General features: G+C 40.1%; 1 protein-coding gene across 4 annotated transcripts in view; it reads right to left on the reverse strand.

Annotated features, from left to right (window-relative positions):
* Positions 1 to 20,823, reverse strand: part of LOC118718312 (cytochrome P450 7B1) — a 148,441-nt gene that overhangs the window by 101,458 nt on the left and 26,160 nt on the right. The gene's annotated exons all lie outside the window — the stretch shown is intronic.

Consider the following 20,823-nt stretch of genomic DNA (forward strand, 5'->3'; position numbering starts at 1 on the left):
TAATAATAATAATAATAATAATAATAATAATATCATCATCATCATCAACAAGGTCTCAGGGAAAATTCATATAGTTCTGCCTCATTTTAAGCAAAATTAGCATGCAAATGAGGGGTGAAGGATCACTAAAAGACTCATGTTTGTAATGCATAGCCATAGAAATATGGATTATTTCACCAAGAAACTTTGTTCATAAAAAATTTGATTACTGTTAATTAGACACTGTGCTCACCTAAAAAGATACCTTATGAAACTTGCATTTAATATAAACCATTTTTATTTTTTATGTAACATAATGGGGCATTCCATTCATTCTTCCTTATTATCAGAAGGTTGAGTATAAAAGTTTAGAAACTATGATTAATTTCTTGTTTAATGAAACTGGCCAAAGCTCCCCACAGCTTTAAGAAGACCACTCTGGAGATTCTGTTTTCTGAATGTGAAGATTTTTCATCGTCAGCAGCATGGCTAGTGTGTGAATACAATAAGAAACTGCACTTGGGAGCAATGGCCTCTCTAGGCCACCAATGAACATGGATGACAGGAGCAGCCAAAACCTGTCTAGGATGTGCTTGCCTGACTTTATATGACCACTCAGAGAAGTTGCCAAAACACACCCAGTGTTGAAAGTACGGCTGCAAACATTAACCACAAAAATCACTTTCATTGAAACAAATTTTGCTTTCATTTAAATAAATCATATAAATGCAATATAAGTTTCAATAAAGTATTAGATGAGAAATAGCTTTTAAAATTTGCACACTTTAATGCACATAAAATTTGCACATTTAGTTGTCTACTAAAGAAAATCTAATATGATTAAAGTGCTTTGCTTTTGCATTGAAATTGTTATGTGTCAAAAAAATGAGATGGGATAGTAGCTTTTCGCCTCCTTTTACATGTGCTAACAGTTTCTGGGAATGTTTGAGATTTTCATTTTATGATGTCACCTTCTGGTGCTCTCCTAGGAAAACTGGGAAACTATAGAGCAGCAAATTTAAGAATAGCAAACAGATGACTGAAAGGATGTACGGAGTATTTGGGGGGAGGGGAAAGGTGAAAATGTTCCCCCTTTTTTTTCTTTTTGCCTTAATCCTCTCATTTGGTTTAGAAACATAAGGCCCTGTTCACTTCATTTAAGCCTCACAATGACTGGAAGCCCGGTCAATCTGTCTTGTGTCTTCTTAGGGTAAAACTGCAATTGAGCGGAAGCAACAGATGAACAAAGCCCACATTCAAATCTGTAGCTCATTAAAATAATGTTAAAATAGAGTAAAATCTCAATTGTAAGTGAATTGTAGCTGGCTCCCCCCGCTCCCTGCTAAATACAATTTGATTAATAAAATCATTAGCTCTGAATCAGTGGTCTTTAAAGTAAATTTTAAAAAAATGTCTCATTATTTTTTAAAATTGGAACATTTTGAAAAACATTTTGGAAATAGGTATTCAGCAAAGCACCAAATGAGATAATATCGTAGCAGTCATCCCACCAAGACATGAGTCCCAGAGATTCTACACAGTATATAGAGGAACCATCCATGCAGCAGTTCTGGCTCTGAGGTCCTCTGACTCTATACCGTTACATCAGAGGGAGAGCTTATATACATAAAGGTCATGTGGATTTGCCATGTCACAATGTGTATCCAAATGCCCACTAAGTAAAATGTATAGTAACCCAGAATTCAGTAGGGGCATTTACAAGTACACATATTATCTCTGGCAATTTGTTTTCAATTTGATCCTGTGGATTCCTATCTGTACCTAATCTCAAGTTTGTGAAAGTCAAATTTTAGTTGGGAACACATTATATCCATTCTTAAGTATGTCTGATGGGTTTTTAATAAAAAGGAGCATCACTGCTGAGGCAATCTGAAAATATCTATTAAAATAGAAAGGCACATGCTCTTCAATCTCAAATCCTCACCTTGAGGAAATCTATCCCATAGAAATAAAAGCACCAATATTAAATCAGATGTAATAAAAATATTTAGTATAAAATTTTCTCTTGTGGCAAAACAAACATAAACCAAAACTATGGATCATCCATACCATGGAATATTACATATTAAGCATGTAATCCTCTATGATAAAAGCCTAATATGCTAAGTGTCTAGTCTTCCAGTCAGCCATTCAACTAATCAAATTGTAATATTCTAATAATATGCTAAGGCTGATCAACCGCTTGCTATGATGTGCACTGACCACCAGGGAGCAGACGCTCTGACCAGTAGGTTAGCTTGCTGCTTGGGTCCAGCCAATTGGGACTGAGTGAGAAAGGCAGGGCATGCCCTAGAGTCCCTTCCCAGCTGGCCAACTTCCTGTGTCCTTCCCCAGCCCTGATCGTATAATACACTGTAGGGTCCCTTGGCCTCGCCTGCACCCTCTTGCAATCTGGGCTAAGGGACACACCCCTGCCCCCTGAATGCAAGAATTTTGTGCACTGGGCCTCTAGTATTTATATAACCAGATTAAAACAATAAAGCTACTTTCATAAATAAAGAAGAGATAACTGAGAAACAAGTCTAGGTAGAAACTTTTCAGGTCATGGATTGCTTTGCAGGTCAATTCATTTTTCCATATGCTTCCTTTTTAATTTTGGGGAAATCACTGAATTTCTCTAAGCTCCCATTTCCACACCTGTATAAAGTGAACTAATAACAAAGTGGGCATTAAATGAAATCATGTATTAAAAGCAAGTAGAAGGGGAAATGATCACAGGAAGCCCTCAATGCATTGTGATTTGGAAATCCTTCACCACACTCACTCTAGGGTTTAGGGAGCTGGCTTCCTTGCTGACAGGGGTATTTGAGTTCGGCTGAAGTAGCCACTAGAAGGTTCTCAGATATACACAAAACTGAGTTCTGGGCCTCCCACCAGACCAGAGAAAGGAAAACAGGGGGACAGTAAGTAGAACAGGGATGAAGTGTAACTATTCCTTAGTTATCTATTTGGTGAAGAGAATAGGCACTATGATGATAGACCCTTCTATATAATAAAAGGCTAATATGCAAATAAACTGAATGGAGGAACAACTGAACAACCAAACAACCGGTTGCTATGACATGCGCTGATCACCAGGGGATGCATGCGGAACATGGCAGGCATTGGCCACGCCAGGGATGGTGAAGCAGGTGAGCCGGGGCGCCAGACCAAGGTGGGGTGCTGGTCATTGTTATTGGGGCAAGCCTCTGGTGACTGGTGAAAATTCATTGTTTCCGCGCACTGCAGTCCTGTCTGGCGTTCCCACCTACTGCCAGTGCTGGAGCCACCACTCACACCCACTGCCGGTGCCCAGCCCTGGCCCCAATCACCCCTAAGAGATTCTCCACCTCCCCCTGCTCCTGAAGGGTAATCAGAGCAGCAGCAGCCGCTCGCACCTGCTGAGCAGACTGGCCCCACTCACACCTGCTGCTGACACCGGCCCCAATAGCTCTGCACTGTCAGTGGGAATGAGCAGGACTGGTGCTGTCAGCACATGGGAGCAGAGTCAGCGGGAGCAGGCTGACAGCAGACAGGGGGCTGGGTAGGGGCACGGAGGATGAGCTGAGACCGCCCCTATGCCCACCCCAGTTTTGTGGCCCACAGTTCCTTTCAAGATGTGTGAATTCATGCACTGGGCTCCTAGTTAGTTCATACTAGTGAGAGAGAAGAAAGTTTCTAAATGTTCAAACTCTGGGGCCTGATGATCCACCTGGTGTCTCTTCTTCAGTGAGTCCCGGCCTGGCTCATGGGCCCACGAAAGGCCACTCTTACTTCAGCAGCAGGCACTCACCAGGTCGACCCATGGCCGCCAGGGCTGTCCTGGTGGGCGTGGGGTCAGAGATTTCAGAGTAATCACAAAGGAAGCAGACGGTGTGCCTCATGGATATCTGGTTCCCTTGTGAGGATGTGACTGACGTTTTTTAATTAAACTGGCCCACTGGGGTTTAATTAAGGTGGTGCCTTCTTGAAATGAAACCAAAATAATATATAATATATCCCTTTCGTGATAGATACAAGTATGTAGAATAAAAACCTTCTGTTAGCCCTATGACCTTTAAAAGAAGAACAACAAAAATAAAAACAATCAACAAAAATACTCTCCATTGTTTCTCATATTCTCTAACCTTTTCAGTTTTTAACTAGCAAGATTGTTGGAGATTTAAAGTGAACCACAGGCCATCCCCATACTGCATATATCTGAGAAACCAGAGACTGAATAGGTACCTCGGAGATCAGAAAGGCTTCCGTTTGAATGCAGTCTCATAGAACTCAGCTTAGAAAATGTGTATTGACTAATCATCCTAAAATAACACAGTTTCGTAAAATACTTTGAATCCTTCTGAGAAACTCACAGTGTAAAAAAAGGAAATAACCAAAACAACTTCCTTTTTTGGAAAGAGCACTGAACTTTAATCTGAGAAACTATACAGATTTGAAATATCCTTATTGAATTTTTATATACATTTTTCATATTACTCTTTAAAAAAATATTTTTATTGATTTCAGAGAAGATGGGAAATGGAGAGAGAGATAAAAAACATCATGATGAGAGAGAATCATTGATCAGCTGCCCTCTACTGGGGATCTAGCCCCCAACCCCAACATGTGCCCTTGACCAGAATCAAACCTAGTACCCTTCAGTCTGCAGGTCGACGCTCTGTCCATTGTGTCAAATCAGCTAGAGTTCATATTACTCTTAAGTAATTTAAGATACATGCACTGAAAATAATGTTGAAACCTGTCACCCCCAAATCCTTTTTACCATTCCTGGACGCACACCATGCCCTGAAATTGTAATCTCGTATCCTCAATGGCAAGGCCCGCAGCTCTTCAGAGGATGACCCTCAGTCTACTGGGGCTGCTTTGCTGCAGGTACAGAAAGTGGGAAAGGCCTGAGGGTCTATGACCTTCCCACACACCCTGTGGCTGTCAACCACTCATGCAATGAGGGAGTATAAACCTTCAACGTATATAAATAATGCCGAAGTTCTCTGCAGGATTAGGTTGAAGCCCATCCTCTGGGATAGTGGTCGGCAAACTCATTAGTCAACAGAGCCAAATATCAACAGTACGACGATTGAAATTTCTTTTGAGAGCCAAATTTTTTAAACTTAAATTTCTTCTAATGCCACTTCTTCAAAATAGACTCTCCCAGGCTGTCGTATTTTGTGGAAGAGGGGGCCAAAGAGCCACATGTGGCTTGTGAGCCGCAGTTTGCTGACCACGGCTCTGGGAGCTTCTGCCTGAAACTGCTGCCCACTTCTTCACCTTCCTCCCTTTTCTGTCTTGCTTTCCTGATTCCCCTAAAGTTTCCCATGGGAGCTCCTGCACAGGGTTTTACTTCCAAGGACCCTGATCTAAGAAAATATGATATTATAAATTTGCTTATAACTTATTTTACTTAATTTGAGCCTAAATTGTCATACCTCTGATTTAAACAGCATTTCTCTTTTCTGAATACATTTCCTAATGACATAATTCTGAGCATTCACTGTCTCCTTGCTATTGTTCTGCACAAATTATTTTCTGTTCACTTGAGATCTTCTAATGTATATGTAACCAATGAACCAATTTCATAGTAATTTTCATGATTCAGGTTTTCACACTATATATACACTGACCATACTAGCAAATGACACAGAGGACCTCAATTCTTGAAAAGAATTATTATCAGGAAGATTCCGACATCAAAGTGACCACCTCTGTACCATTACTTCATTCTTCTAAACTGACAAAGACTATAGGGAACAGCTGGCCAAGCGGCAGTCTTTTGGCAAAGATTATACTAAGATACTTGCTAACAGAGTCCAGGAAAATCAGCCCAGAAAGACTAAGGAGAACAATCTGAAATCTTTTTGACTGGAAGGCTTAGACCTATACTCAAGGTCCACAGCCAAGGTAATATACTTTGCCAACTCTAAGGCAGAGTTCCAAAGATATCTTCCATTTCCGAACATACAATAGTAAATTTAGCAAAAAGGTAATGCCTTAATCACACCTGCATTCCAACCTTTGAAGAAGCATGTTCATTGGAAGTATATCTGAATATTTAACCAAAGACTGGAGCAAGAACATTTAAATTATCCTCTTTCATTATCATCATTATCTCTTCATCCTTTCCTTTGCTACCACAATGGAGAAGTTATGCTTGCCACTCATCTGGACAATAGGGTCATAAGTCTTGGGTTTAGCATGCAGTACCTGCTGTGGTACATATTCTTCTGTTAATGAGCATGCATAACTCTTTATCCTCAAGGAACTGTCTCTGCACATAAAAGGATACATAACTTTTATAACGCCAGAAAGAAGTAAATGCAGCTCATTGAGTTTTCTATGGGAGGATTTGGAAAGGATAATTATCACGATTTGCCAGTATCTTCAGGAAGTGTGCTGGTGCCTTCTCTAAACGAGGGACGTGTTTAAGTTTTTATACTGTACAATCAAATTATCACGTATGTTCTGACTAAATCTATATATACAAAAGCCTAAGCGACAGGCCGACTGGCGGACCATTCCACCATCTGACCTGTAGCTATTACACGCACTGACCACCAGGAGGTAGACACTCAACACAGGAGTTGCTGAGCTGCGGTGACTTGGCAGCTGTGATTCTTGGGTGACAGTCCCAGAACCAGAGGGGAGGGAACCTGATTCTGGGGAGCGTCACCTGAGAACTGCCCTTTTGCAATCCGGGACACCTCAGCGGATGTCGGAGAGCTGGTTTTGGCCATATCCCCACAGGCCAGGCCAAGGGACCCCACGGGTGCACAAATCCATGCACCAGGCCTGTAGTATAATATAAAAGCAACGTTTATTCCCTTGTTACTTTCAGTGGCCAGAAGACAAGTCTCAGGTCACTGGAGCCTCCTGATCCCATGCAGACAGCAGGAAGTGCTTGGGTCTTACAAAGATCCTTAGCCACACTGTACTGGCCCCTTGCCTCGGCTGGAAAAAAAGTTTAAGATGTAATTTACATCAACAACATTAATGAAAAACTTAATAAAAGACTTTTCTTCTGTATGTATTCAAAATCATATTTGTTAAGAAGAAGAAGAAAAGCATTATGTTCTTCAATAGATATGATGTGCTCTGCAAAGAAGCTGACACGTGTCAAATATTCAGCAAATGTTAGATGCTATTATTATAATTATTACTATAATTAAGGAAGTCTCCAGGGAATTATCACATGTCTCTAAAAAAATCCAGAAAACAATTGAAGTTCAATTTCAAAGTGTTTAGGGAATGTTTGCTATTTTCTAAGAGATGAAATGTCACAAAAGGAATTCTAGCTCAATAACAATCTGAGACAAGGAAAGAAAGCTTCACAACTAAATCAAAGACAAGGAGAAAGATAATAGTAATTTAAAGATATATGCTCAAGTTATTTGGTATATCAAAGCAAAGCAAAAATCTTAACCTAAGACTTCTTGTGCTAAGTACTTCATTAATTGACCAGAATACTTATACACCCCCTTCCCCTGCCCACTCACACACACATAGAGGCAGTCCTCACTAGTCACAGTGGTGCAGAACCACGAAAGTAATTATAAAAGCTGACACTGTGCAAAATGAACTTAATAATCTATAGGAAAAACAATCTGATCAGACATATCAAGCATAAAAACCAGATTCCAATATGATACTAACTATCCTATCTAATAGAAGAGTAATATGCAGATTGACCATCACTCCAACACACAAGATCAAGATAGCTGCCCTCATGTGGTCAAAGATCCTGCCCCCATGTGGGCACAAGGTGGCCACCACAAGATGGCCAAGAGGAGAGGGCAGTTGGGGAGGGGGGACCAGGCCTGCAAGGGAGGGCAGTTGGGGGTGACCAGGCCAGCAGAGGATGGAAGTTGGGGGCAAACAGGCTGTCAGGGGGGTAGTTAGACATCAATCAGGCTGGCAGGGGAGTGGTTAGGGGGTGATCAGGCTGGCAGGCAAAAGTGGTTAGGGGCAATCAGGAAGGCAGGCACTTTGGAGCCAGCAGGCAGTTTGGAGCCAGCAGTCCTAGATTGTGAGAGGGATGCCCACTTAGGGCAGTCAGACATTTCTTGAGGGGTCCCAGATTGGAGAGGGTGCAGGCTGGGCTGAGGGACCCTCCTCCCTCGTGCATGAATTTCATGCACCGGGCTTCTAGTGGAATTATAAGATAGGGAATTTATAACAACTGTGATGACTCTATTAATGGTTCTGATGGAAAAAGTACACAACATGGAAGAACAGATCCATAAAGTAGACAGACAGATGAAAACTCTAAGAATCAAAAGTAAATAGTAGAAATTAAAAAAAAAACACACCAAAAAACCCACAGTGTAACAGAAACAAATAATGCTTTTGATGGGCTCTTCTATAGACTAAACAGAGCAAAGGAAAGAGTCAGTAAGCTTAAACAAAGTTCAGTGGAACTTACCAAACTGAAATAAAGCAAAAGAAAAGAATAAAAAAACAAGGCCAAGTATTTACTTATACTGGGGGAAAAATGTGGAAATTGCTTTTGGAATAAAACCTGTATATTGGTCCCCTCCCCACCTCTTTTTATTGTAATTGGTCTCATTCTCCTAAAAGCAAAAGGAAAATCAACTAAGTGTTAGAATAATGAAGTATTGCTCTTAATTGTATACATAAAACATTTAAGAATTTGAACCAATGGAGCTTATTTTCAGGTATTTTATAGCCTTTCCATCCAGATATACAATTCAAGTAAAAATCAAATTTAATTAAAAAATAGATGTTAGGCCGAAACCAGTTTGGCTCAGTGGTAGAGCGTAGGTCTGCGGACTGAAAGGTCCCGGGTTCGATTCCGGTCAAGGGCATGTACCTGGGTTGCGGGCACATCCCCAGTAGGGGGTGTGCGAGAGGCAGCTGGTCGATGATTCTCTCTCATCGATGTTTCTAACTCTCTATTCCTCTCTCTTCCTCTCTGTAAAAAAAAAAAAAAAAAAAATCAATAAAATATATTAAAAAAAAATAGATGTTAGTATTTTTCTTTCACACAATATAGGCCTGCCAACCCAGTGATGAATTGAATTTGCCATGATTGACTGTTTCATAGGCTCTATCCCATGTCAATCTCACAGTGACACTAAAACAACTGAATACATTCATGAGAAATAGAATAGGTTACTAATTAAAGTGCTGCCCAGAAAGAATTATTTAAGCAATGAAATTTGTGGATAGCTTAGATATTTTCTTTTCTTTTCATACTAGAGGCTCAGTGCATGAAATTCGTGCATGGGTAGGGTCCCTAGCAGCTGCCTGCTGGCTGCCAGCCAGGGCCTCCCTTCCCCCAGCTGCCTGCAGTTGGCCAGCCACGCCCCCTGGACGAACTCCTGGTTAAGGGGGCAATTTGCATATTAGGCTTTTATTATACAGGATTCAAGTCTTATCATGGTCCCTATATTTGAACAATGAAGGTTGATTGGTGTATTGGGTATTTAGCCTTCTTTTAACCATAACCCACAAACTTATGAATTCTCTTAACTTTATCCTGTTATTTCTGGTTTTAACTGCAATATAATGCAAAATTGCATCCACAACCACATAGCTGTTTGAGAGAATTGTCACTGCTCTATAGGGAACAACAGAGAAATTTTGAAAGTTGATAAACTATAGATGTGTATCTCCTTTAACAAGTAACCAGATTTAACCACATTTTTATTAGGGCTCTATAGTACAATGACAATAAGTTTAGGTGTAGTAATGTCATGACTAAAACAAAGTGTATGCATGTGTTATAACTGCTTGATCATACAAATAGTTATTAAATATAAACACATATGCTTTTGTCGATTTGTTGGAGAGATTCGTTAATTGCTTAATGAAAGATGTCTTTCAGATACTAATTCCTTCATTTAGCTCAACAGATTAAATTTTATATGAGAAGATATTAGCATGCATGCAATGAAGTGACAAGGACAACCAAAAAGCTTAAATGTTAATGGGTAAAAGATAGCATTTAGGTTATATTAAAAACTAAACAGTATAATTTTCATTTTGTGTGCTTCCATTTGCTCTCTTTCATAGACAAAATGTCTGCTTTAATATTCATGCAAGTATTGCAATATCAAGACTGTTTCTACATTTTCTGAGTTGTAAATACATTATGAAACTTTAAACACTGTATGAAAAATTCCACATAAGGCAAGATTGTGCATCTTCTAATTTGCAGAACTAGTCAGGACTTGACACTTTCAACCAAAGCAAATAACTTTTGCACTCTACAGTTTTAAGTTATTATCTAATTTTATGGAGATTCTGGATTTCTAGTTGGCAGAGGCTTTAGTATAAAAAGAGCTTCCCCACCATAGAGTTAATGTTGACAATTGTTTTTTTTGCAAGAGAAAATTACCACTAATGCCAACAGACTTGTCTCCATTCCCTCCAGTCCCCTTAAACTGCAGCTCAATCTGGTATAATCTTTTTTTCCTCCCCCAGTAGGGTGCAGAGAGCCCTCTAGCTTCCAAGCCTGTTTCCTACTGAGGTACATATTGGCCAGCATACAGCTGCTCAGAACAACTATTTGCATCTACAATGGGGTCATCCCACCACGTTCTTTTCAGATCAATATGATTGGTACAAACAATAGTTTGATTTTGATTACTCTATAGTACGCTTGGGTAGAGCCTCTGAATGCGAGTGAATTGCTTAGAAACAATGGGCTGGTTCATCATCCAAAGCGTCCCCTTTTCAAACAGCTGCCTCCGCCACACTCACCCTGACAACGTCCAGAAAAACAGATGGTTTCAGCATTCATGGCCAGTTCGGTGAAAGCCCCTGAGTCAACCATTCAACGCATATTTTTAATCTACTTGATAGTAAGGAGTGTTTCTCTTCACTGAACTTTTCAAATATATTTAAATTCTCTTCTAAATCTAAGTTGGCTTAAAGGGGGAAAAAGGAGGTATTTTGAAAGTGAGAATAAAATCCTCCCCCCCCCCCCTTTTTTTTTTTAAGTCAGTCTAGCTAAGGTCTTTTGTGAAAACTTCAGTGTACACCCTCATGTATGTTATGTGTTGTAATCCTGCAACACAAAAGATCCCCCCATGTTGATTTCCCTAGCTTCTGTTGTCTATTGAAAGGCAGGCCTTTAAGGTTACTTTAGAAGCATGCGTATTCTTCCCTGGTTTTGTTTTACCACAGAAAAAAAATCAGTTCTGAGAATTATATGGGGAATCACACAAGAGACACTGTGCTTCTTGTGTGTTGTCATCACTCATGTATAGAATATATTAAAATATATTTTGTATTCAGTTGGTTGTAATGACTCTGAAGGGTCAAATACTGATCCTAAATGCATTTTTATTTTGGTGCTTTAAAAGAAACAATAACTATATTTTATGTGCGAGCTAATATTTTACTTTTTAGCTATACTATTTTACTTTTTATTATACTATTTTTACAGTAAGCATCAAGAGAAAAAAATGTGTACCCATGAACCTGGAGAAATATTTCAATTTCAAAAACAAATTATTAGAAACAGAAGAGTAAACAACTTAAAATTTTTTTTTCATTATTTAAGAAATAAAATATTGGAAAAGATACCCAACCCAATACCACATATGTTCTCAATTCCAGTAGTTTATAGCATTATTCTCTAACAACACAAAAGAGATTAAAAGGACATTTTGCATACTCTTGTTACCAATTGCCTTTTGAAGAATGTTTTTATACCCCATTCTGAATTTACAAATCTATAATCTTGTATATATTCTCATTTTAGGAAAGACATTTTCCTTAAAATTTGAGTACAAAAATGATTCCATTGTTATCACTGACTTTATTAGAAATTAGCAGAAAGTATTCATTTATTAAACTAATTTTACTGATCTGTAAATATGACAATAATAATGTTATCTTTATCCCTGAGTTATTAACTGGATGAAATCAGTGCTTATAAAAGCACCTAACACAGTACCCGGCTTATGATTCTTATCATTGTCACCATTATCATCATTGTCATTACCAGAGAAATAAAAGAAAATATACAGCAGGATAAAAAAAACAAAAAAAAACACCAAAAACCAAGTAAATCACCCAATGGGCAACGCTAAACACTTAAAAGGGAGAAAATTTGGCCCGTGACCCTCTGCACTTGGCTCCTCACCACTTCAGGACCTGTGCTTGCCCCTTCTCACCAAACTCCTCTTCTGGGGACTCGGAGATGCTTCTCAGGCCTTAAAAGTACAGACAATGGTGAGGTGGTTCTCACCTCCACCTTCTTGACTCCTTGATGTTGCCTAGTAAACATCTGCACCCCCTGAGCCCACAAGTTATCCACCCACTCGGTAGCCTTTGCCCAGGACCAAAGGTCTGCTGAGGAGCTAGGACACAGGTGAGCCCTGAGATGGGAGGTGGAGCTTTTCCACTCCGTGTGCATATGTCCTCACATGCCTCTCACCTATAAGTACAAACCAATAGAAACTTCCCTCTCCTCTGAGTCACGTTTCAGTTATTGCCCAATACTATATATCTGTTTCCCTTTCCTTCTAAGAATGGTCTATGCTTGCTGCCCTCCTTCCTCACCTCCATTCCCACCCTGGGCTTCTGCACCAAATGCCCCGCTAAAACTATAATAATGATCCAGTTGATTGGCAAGGATCCCCTAATTGCCCAATCCAGTGAACACTTCTCAGTCCTGAGGATATTCTACTTTGCTGCAGAATCAGGACACAAGAGGGATTAAGAGGAGATTTGACACACTCTTATAAACTGCCTTTTGTGGAATGTACTTAACCCTAATCTGCTGACCACCATTCATTGAACCCATTCATTCACTTGCCCCTGTGCTGGGTTCTGGGGATACAAAGAAGCATTTATTGAATTGTCTGTTTTTGGACAACCCTCCCACATTCTCTCCTATCTTTGCTCCCATCTTTTCAATCACTCTAGCAGATTTACCTTCCTAACCACGTAGTAAACTGTCAGTGTCCCTCAGAGTTCAATCCTCTATGTCTGTTCTTGGTCTACTAACCTTCATTATCTATCAGTTCATTCAACAAAACCCTCACTAAGCACTTCCTTTATCTAAATTTTATCCATGCCTATGACGTCAGTTAAATACAAACTCCAAAATGACATCCTACATTCATTTTAAAAATACCATTAAGCACTTAGTCTGTGTAAGGCATAGGGCTAGGTTCATTCATTGACTGCTGACTAAACTAGTCTTAAGAGAAGGTTAACCTAATTTGCACTGAGGGTTTAGTCTTAAAAATATATGGCCCTAGCCAGTTTGGCTCCCTGGATAGAGCGTCCACCTTTGGACTGAAGGGTCCCAGGTTTGATTCTGGTCAAGGGCACACGCCCAGGTTGCAATCTCGATCCCCAGTATGGGGTGTGCAGGATGCAGCTAATTAATGATTCTCTCTCATTACTGATGTTTCTCTCTCCCTCTCCCTTCCTCTCTGAAATCAATTAAAAAATATTTTTTAAAAAGTATAACAAGGAGAGAGACATCATCCAATTTCTGTTTTAGAAAGATCACTTTGACTATAATGAATTTAAAGAGGGCTGGGAGATGAGTGAGGAGGTGCTATAGTAATCCAGGTAAACAATGAGGGAAAATTGTATTAAGGTAGAGGCAGTGGGAACAACAACAAAAAGAAATAAGATAGACTTCAGAGAAATTTAAACATCTCTGATGAGACTTGTACACCTAAACAGATGCCTCAGGCCTCTTGCCTCTCCGTTTCTGACATAGTAGGATATCATCCTTAGGCCAACGCAGGTCTTATTTAATATCATATCCCATTGACTTCTCACTGGAGAAACTAGTCCCTCTCCAGTTCCATCCCTGTTGGGTCTCTGTAACCTTGACCCCTTAGAACATTCATAAAATAGAGATGAGGAAAAGGAGAAAATAAATGTGACCTGTCATCTTATCTCTCAAAAGTAACCACTGTTGATATTTTAATATATCTTCACATGGACATATATAGAGTTTTACTTGAAAATGACATCACACACCACCAAAAACAGCTCTTTTACCTAATAATATGGTATAAACACTTTTTCATGTCAATAAATACCCCTATATAACATATTTTAATGAATGAATATCACTCCCTTTTAAGGATATACGATAATCTATGTTACCCACTCTTTGCTACTGGTTGTTACCTATTTAGAGCATTTATTTTTTCATGGATTATAGTAAATGTCATATATAGTATGGACATGTAGCGATAAATAGTCATATATTAATAAATCTTCAAGCATCTCTATTACTATTTCCTGAGAATAAATTACCAGAATTGAAATTGCTTAATCAACTGACATGCACATTTTGAGGGCTTTTAATGCAAAAGGGGAAATTGCTCTCCAGAAAAACTGAAGCAGTATATGAGAGTGCTCATTGCCACCCAAATCCTTTTCTGAATACCCTTTCCTTTTTGCTCACAAACTAAGCCATCCTAACTACTTACCACTAACTACTTAGGGCCAGATTTTAAGTGATACCTGCCTTCCCAGCCTGTGAACCTGGGCAAGTCTCTTAACCTCGCTGATCTCTTAACCTCTCTGATACTATGTGAAAGAACATGACACCAGATGGGCACAGTAAATTCACAATACAAGGTTTTCTTCCTTCCACGTGTGACATACCAGCGAATGTGTAAATTGTTTTCGCCACTCTGTTTTGCTATTTATCTTTTCAGGTATATGTCCATTCTAAAAAACACACGCACACACAAAAACAACATCATCATGAGTTGCTTTCCAGGGATGTATTGTTATGAAAAGCCAGGCCGCCTATAGGATTAGAAAGCAATATCACTCACTGCCAGCAGATGCCACTACCTGATCCATGATGTATAAGCAGAAAAAAAAAGTCTTAAATCTAAGATTCCAGGACCTGTAAGCAAACCAGTGCACTAGCTAGATCATAGACATTGCCCAACTGAGGTTACAGCAAAACTATGGGAACAAAGTTTACTTATAAGCAGAGATGTATACTTGCCATATATTTTCATAATTAAATACAATGTCCAATTTTCTATTAAATCTTGTGTGTGCATATGTGTGCGTGTGTGTGTGTGTGTGTGTGTGTGTGTGTGTGTGGTTTTATATTATGAGCTGTTCTCCAATGTATCTCTGCTACCCACCGAGTTCTAATGACTTTAAAATATGCCAGTAATAAGGGAAGACATATGGGATATTATGTAGAGCTAAGGTAGGTGGTAAGAGATACAGAATGGGACTCAAGGAGAGAATATTTTCCCTATGTTCTCTGTGTGAAATTATACACTATAGTATTTGAAAGAAAACTTGAAACACCTTATGTCTTTTTCTATATGTATACATATATTATATATATGCTTGTACCTTGTCCATATATATATATAGGATGGGGCAAAAGCAGGTTTGCAGTTGTTTGTATGGAAAACAATATAATCTATACTAATAAAAGGGTAATATGCTAATTAGACCAGGAGACCTTCTGGATGTCCTTCCAGATAAGGCCATGGTGGCGGGGCAAAGCAGAGACAGTTAGGGGCAATCAGGCTAGGAGAGGAGGGTAGTTAGGGATGATCAGGCCAGCAGTGGGGAGCAGTTGGGAGCAATCAGGCCAGCAGGAAGAGTGGTTAGGGGCAATCAGGCAGGCAGGCAGGTGAGAGATTAGTAGCTGGCGGTCCTGTATTGCAAGAGGGATGTCCCACAGGGATCAGGCCTAAACCACCAGTCGTACATCCCCTGAGGAGTCTCAGATTGGAGACGGGCTGAGGAGCAGCACCCATGCATGAATTTTGTGCACCAGGCCACTAGTAATTAATAAATAGTAATACAAGAATGAATTATATTTCATGTACTCACAACTATAAACTTACTTTTGTCCCACCCTATATATACATAAGTATAATTTTTCTTGCAATATATGAAGAAAGTAAAATCTGAGAAACTTGTACACTTGAATGGTACCCATCAATGTCTTCTTACAAATACTTTGATTTAGGTTTTCTAGTCAGGAATTATAAAAGCTTTTGTAAATTCACTTTGCATAAACTCCTTCTATTACACATAAAGGGATGAGATGAAATTTGAGAGGACCTACAGATAGCACACACGATTAACAACCTGGATTAACAATCTGGAAAAGTTAACAGCGTGTACAAAAAGCAGAGGTCAAATAGAAATTACTAAGGTCTCCCAGTGTTTGAAATGTTATTTTTCACGGGAGATTCAAAGAGAAGACTTCTGTTTAGAATGTACCAGAATTCAATGGTTCCCTTTAAACAGTTAACACTCTTTTAAAATTAAGATGATGAACTCAGATTTGAATAGACTGACAGGAGTTTCTCATAAAAAAAAGATTACACTAATTTTGAAAAACAAAAACAATGCCAAATGCCCACTCTCGAGGGCTGTTTTTTATTTTAACTTGCTGAGCCTACAAAATAATTGTTTTGTTGAACTCTGAAGCACTATGCTAATATATTAGCATTGCATCAGCTCCCATTGCTCAGCAAACAATCCTTGCTCTTCATATTAAGTATGCATGCATATAATTTCTTTGAGCCCAAACACGTATCTTTGTTACACCAAAGCAACTCATTCTCAGCAAAGAATGAATCAGACCTTTCATACCAACACCCCGAGGGAATGAATATGGGGCAGGTCAACTGAGGAGGCCCAGTAACAGCCAAACAGAGAGGATTTCTGCTCTCCTGAAGCTTATAGTATAAGAATTGTAAACAGAAAAGAATAAGTACACAAGTGCATGAGCTAGAAAGTTTCAGACTGTGAAGAGTCTAGAGAGCAAGTGAAAAGGGTTTAGTTGACAGAGCGAGAAGATAGCTTTAGGGTGGTGAGGAAAGTCTTTTCTGAGGAGTTGACATTTGAGCCGTGCTTGGATGACAAGCTTGAGCACATCATGGATATGTGCACCCAGTCAAAAGTGCAAGGGGGCAAAGGTGAGCCAGCTTGGCATAGCTGAGGAACAAAGAGGCCAGTGTGGCTGGTGCCCATGCACTGGGCAGCAGAGGATGGGAGGAGGCCTCTGTAAGGGCTCAGTCACTCCAACGAGGAAGTACTCTCCCTTCTGAGAAAAGTAGAAAGCCAGGAAGTGACACGCATGATCAGATTACGTTATAGAAAGCCTGTCCCAAAAAATGTAGGTTCTCATGCAAATCAGCTGAATATTTTTAGTATTAGGATATTTGTGCAAATTTGATGCAGTACATTGACCAATTTCATTTTTAAGATCTGCACAAGGTCTCAGTGTTTAGGAGTATCCTCCCACTGGGGTTGTGACTGATTGCCCTGATAGTAATTTGAAGAGCTTCAAAAGATAATCTGATATATTTAATTTAAACCAATGTCTCAATGATTGACATAATCTAACAGTCAGGGGACACGGCAGACAGGGATGGGAAGGACCAGAAGTTAGCCCAGCAAAGGTGAGAGGGGGCAGGCAGTATTTGTAGCCAAGCAGGCAAGCAGGAGTGAGCCCTGGAATCAGGGACAAGCATTTAGCAAGGCAAAAAGGCACAGTAAGTAATAAGTGTGCGTCTGTTAGGGCTGGCGGGAGTGAGGTGAAGACATAAGTGTCTCTTATGCATCAGTCACCTGACCTTTGTTCGGTTAATACAAAGGAGTGTAATGATTAGCCTGGAGAAGGAATGAGAACTTTGAAGGAATATGTAAAAAAAAAAAAAAGGAGGCAGAGATCTGAGAACAGACCTTGGGCGAGGCCTATGTTGATATAGAAATCTTCTGGATAAAATTGGAGTCACTGAAGACTTGTGAGAGCAACACATGAAACCCAGAGAAAAAGTTTTAAGGAGACTGAGACGTGGAAAAACCCTTTGGCTTTCATGATTTCAAGTTCCACTGGCAACTTTATTATAGTGAGGAGGCCAGAGAGGCGATAACTCACCAAGTCCCAGTGAGTTCAAGGCAGAGCTGTGGTTTGGGTTCAGGGTGACGTTGTCCTCATAGCTGGCTGTGTGCGGGTGTGTGTGCATGTGTGTGCTGTGTCTGTGTGCATGTGCCATGTCTGTGTGTGCAAGTGCCTGTGTATGTTTAATACAGGAGAGAGGTTTTTTTTTCTGGAGTAGGGATAAACTGGCTAGTCCTTAAAGATGTTATGTAGGTGCTTCACATGACTGGAGACAGAACATCCTATTTCTTTCATCTCATTTGAACATCACTTCACTTTTCCTCAGTTTCCCTTTTATCCTCTCCCAGAGCCCTATTCATCTTCCCACTGTCTGGCTTCTTTCCCTCTTAATGAAGGGCTGGCAAATATTTTTTGTAAAGAGATGGAGAGTAAAAATTTTAAGCTTTGTGGGCCAAGAGGCAAAATCAATTACACATGCATTTATATAATAAGAATTGGAGTCACTGAAGGGACACACTTTTCACATGTTTCTCATTGATGAAATTTAAAATACAATAATAATAATAATAATAATAATAATAAAGCACAATTTTTGAAATAATCTAAGCCTAATAAGGAAAGAAATAGAATTCTTTTTTGGGGGGTTAGCATTTCACGCAATTAAATTTCAAAGTTAGTGTTCTCAATCGTCACATCAGTTACAAATATTCACCCCAACTTCAAACCACTACCAGCTTGCACACCACAGGAAGGCTCAGGGATTGGGCTGGACTTGGCCCACAGGCTGTAGCTTCAGACTCTGCTCTAAACTCTCACGTCATCCTCCACCCTGTGTGCTTTGAACCTGGTGGGTTTGCAGCCGCAACCGGAGAAAGACATGCTTCCCAGCAGTGACTGTGGTCACTTCATCCCCAATTCATCACTCGTTTCCCTCCTTTCCCCCTTCTTTTCTTTCCCTCTGAGGCAAAGAGGCAATTTGGGTTTTACATTCAATGGGATGATTTTAGAACCTTGGAAGAGCCCTAACTTTTAAAATCGAAACTGGTAGATGAAATTCCTTTAATTTCACAATTAGCTTAAATCTCAATTTGTGAATATACTTGGGGGAGAGAACACCCTGAATTGAGATCCTCCCACCAATGGGACTTTACACTCAATGCCCTCACCAATTTTTACGCACAGAGTTTGTTTTGGAAGCAGAATTTACAGGTGCTGGGGTAGGATGGCACAGAGTTTGTTTTGGAAGCAGAGTTTACAGGTGCTGGGGTGGGATGAAGGACTATCAAGGTGGAAGAAAGGCATGCAGAAGGGGGTGTGCAAACTGTCATCTGGAAAACAGGTCAGGGTTCACTGTGCACTGACAGCTAGAGAGAAAAAATGTTGAGACCAGGCCCCCACCCGCTGGCTTCTGGAATCCTGCTCAGTGTAGCCTTGGCCTCATAAAAGTGAGCTTGGAAGGCACCTTCGAGATCATAAAACCCACAGCCTTGTTTCACAAATGAGAACACTAGCATTCAGAGAGGCTGACGCTAATTTTCTTTGCAATGTGATTTGTTGTTTTATTTTATGTTTCTGAGTACTAGAGAAGATGTGGCCTTCTAGCCCTTTTAGGGGGAAAAGATAGAGTTTCTAGGGACTTTTAACAACCTCAGTTGGTGCTTACCAAGCTGAAAGGTTCACGGGCTCAGGGATGCACCGGGGATTTCCAGCCCTTTTTGTGAGAACGGCCAGTCTCCAGTTGACTCAAGTGGAGGATGCTGGTGGGCCTGAGGCCCACATGCAAGCCATTTTGTAGAATCCCAGGGTGAGAGCTGAAACCCTGGTCAAACCAGAGCCAACCCTCCCTGCTTTTTCCCATTAGACAACCGCGGAGTGAAATGATGATGGGCTTAGGAAGCAGCTGGAGGTGTGCGTGAATCACAACTCAACTGCTTGGCAGGACTTGTCTTAGGCAATTCAGTTTGGCTCCTGGAGTGATTTGCTCTGTGCAAGGCAAGGGGATAAAACCTCCTTCCGAATAGTGCGGTTCAAGACTGAGTGAGATCCGGGGTTCATGGTGTCTAGCAAATAATAGATGCTCAACTTGCCCGGCTGGCATGGCTCAGTGGCTGAGCATCAACTTAAGAACCAGGAGATCACAGTTAGATTCTAGGTCAGGGCACATGCATGGGTTTCAGGCTCGATCCCCAGTGTGGGGGCATGCAGGAGGCAGCAGACCCAATTCTCTCTCATCATTTGATGTTTCTATTTCTCTTTCCCTTCTTCTCTGAAATCAATAAAAATATATTTTGAAAAAGAAACTCCACTAAGATCACTAGTGCTTTACATGCCTGCTCTCTTATAAACAGGCAGATATTTATAATCCCAGCTTACCATTAGAAAAATAATGGAGAGAAGGAAGGTTCGGGAAGTACCAAGAATAGATGTCATTAGCAACTTCTTAGAATAAGCATAAGCCTTCACAAGGATCTTGGCGTCTCCCCAGGTCATGATGACCTGGAATAGCAGGTTTGTGGAGGTGACAGGTATTAAAAAGTGTTTACTTCGAAGAAGACGAGAAATAAATAGCTGGGTGTTGCCTCTCTCCCCTCATTCCTGTGACAAAAGTCACTACAAAATGTGATATTCTTTTCAGGGAGTCCAGACACGGCCTCAGACTCCTCCACACCGCTGCAGCCAGCCTCCACCAGCTCACTGAAGCTGATGCTTGAGATAAAATTCATTCGCTACCCTGGGTCCAACAGACCACCACTTACTAGTCTGCAGCCTTGAAACAATTTCACTAATTTTTATGAACCTCATTTATCTCATCTATAAAATGGCATCATCGTTCCTTTTTGCATTGTTATTGAAAATATTTAATAGCATTGAAATATTGTATGTATTTAATATTTAATAACACAGTATACTAAAGTTGAAATTCAGTACACAAAGTTGATATTCAATACGTGTAATTCTGTTCTTTTATTTTGAAGTGCAGTGAGCAGGCGTAGTTACAC

This window comes from Pipistrellus kuhlii, unplaced genomic scaffold (assembly GCF_014108245.1).
Source record: "Pipistrellus kuhlii isolate mPipKuh1 unplaced genomic scaffold, mPipKuh1.p scaffold_m20_p_14, whole genome shotgun sequence".
In the NCBI taxonomy this organism is placed as follows: Eukaryota; Metazoa; Chordata; class Mammalia; order Chiroptera; family Vespertilionidae; genus Pipistrellus; species Pipistrellus kuhlii.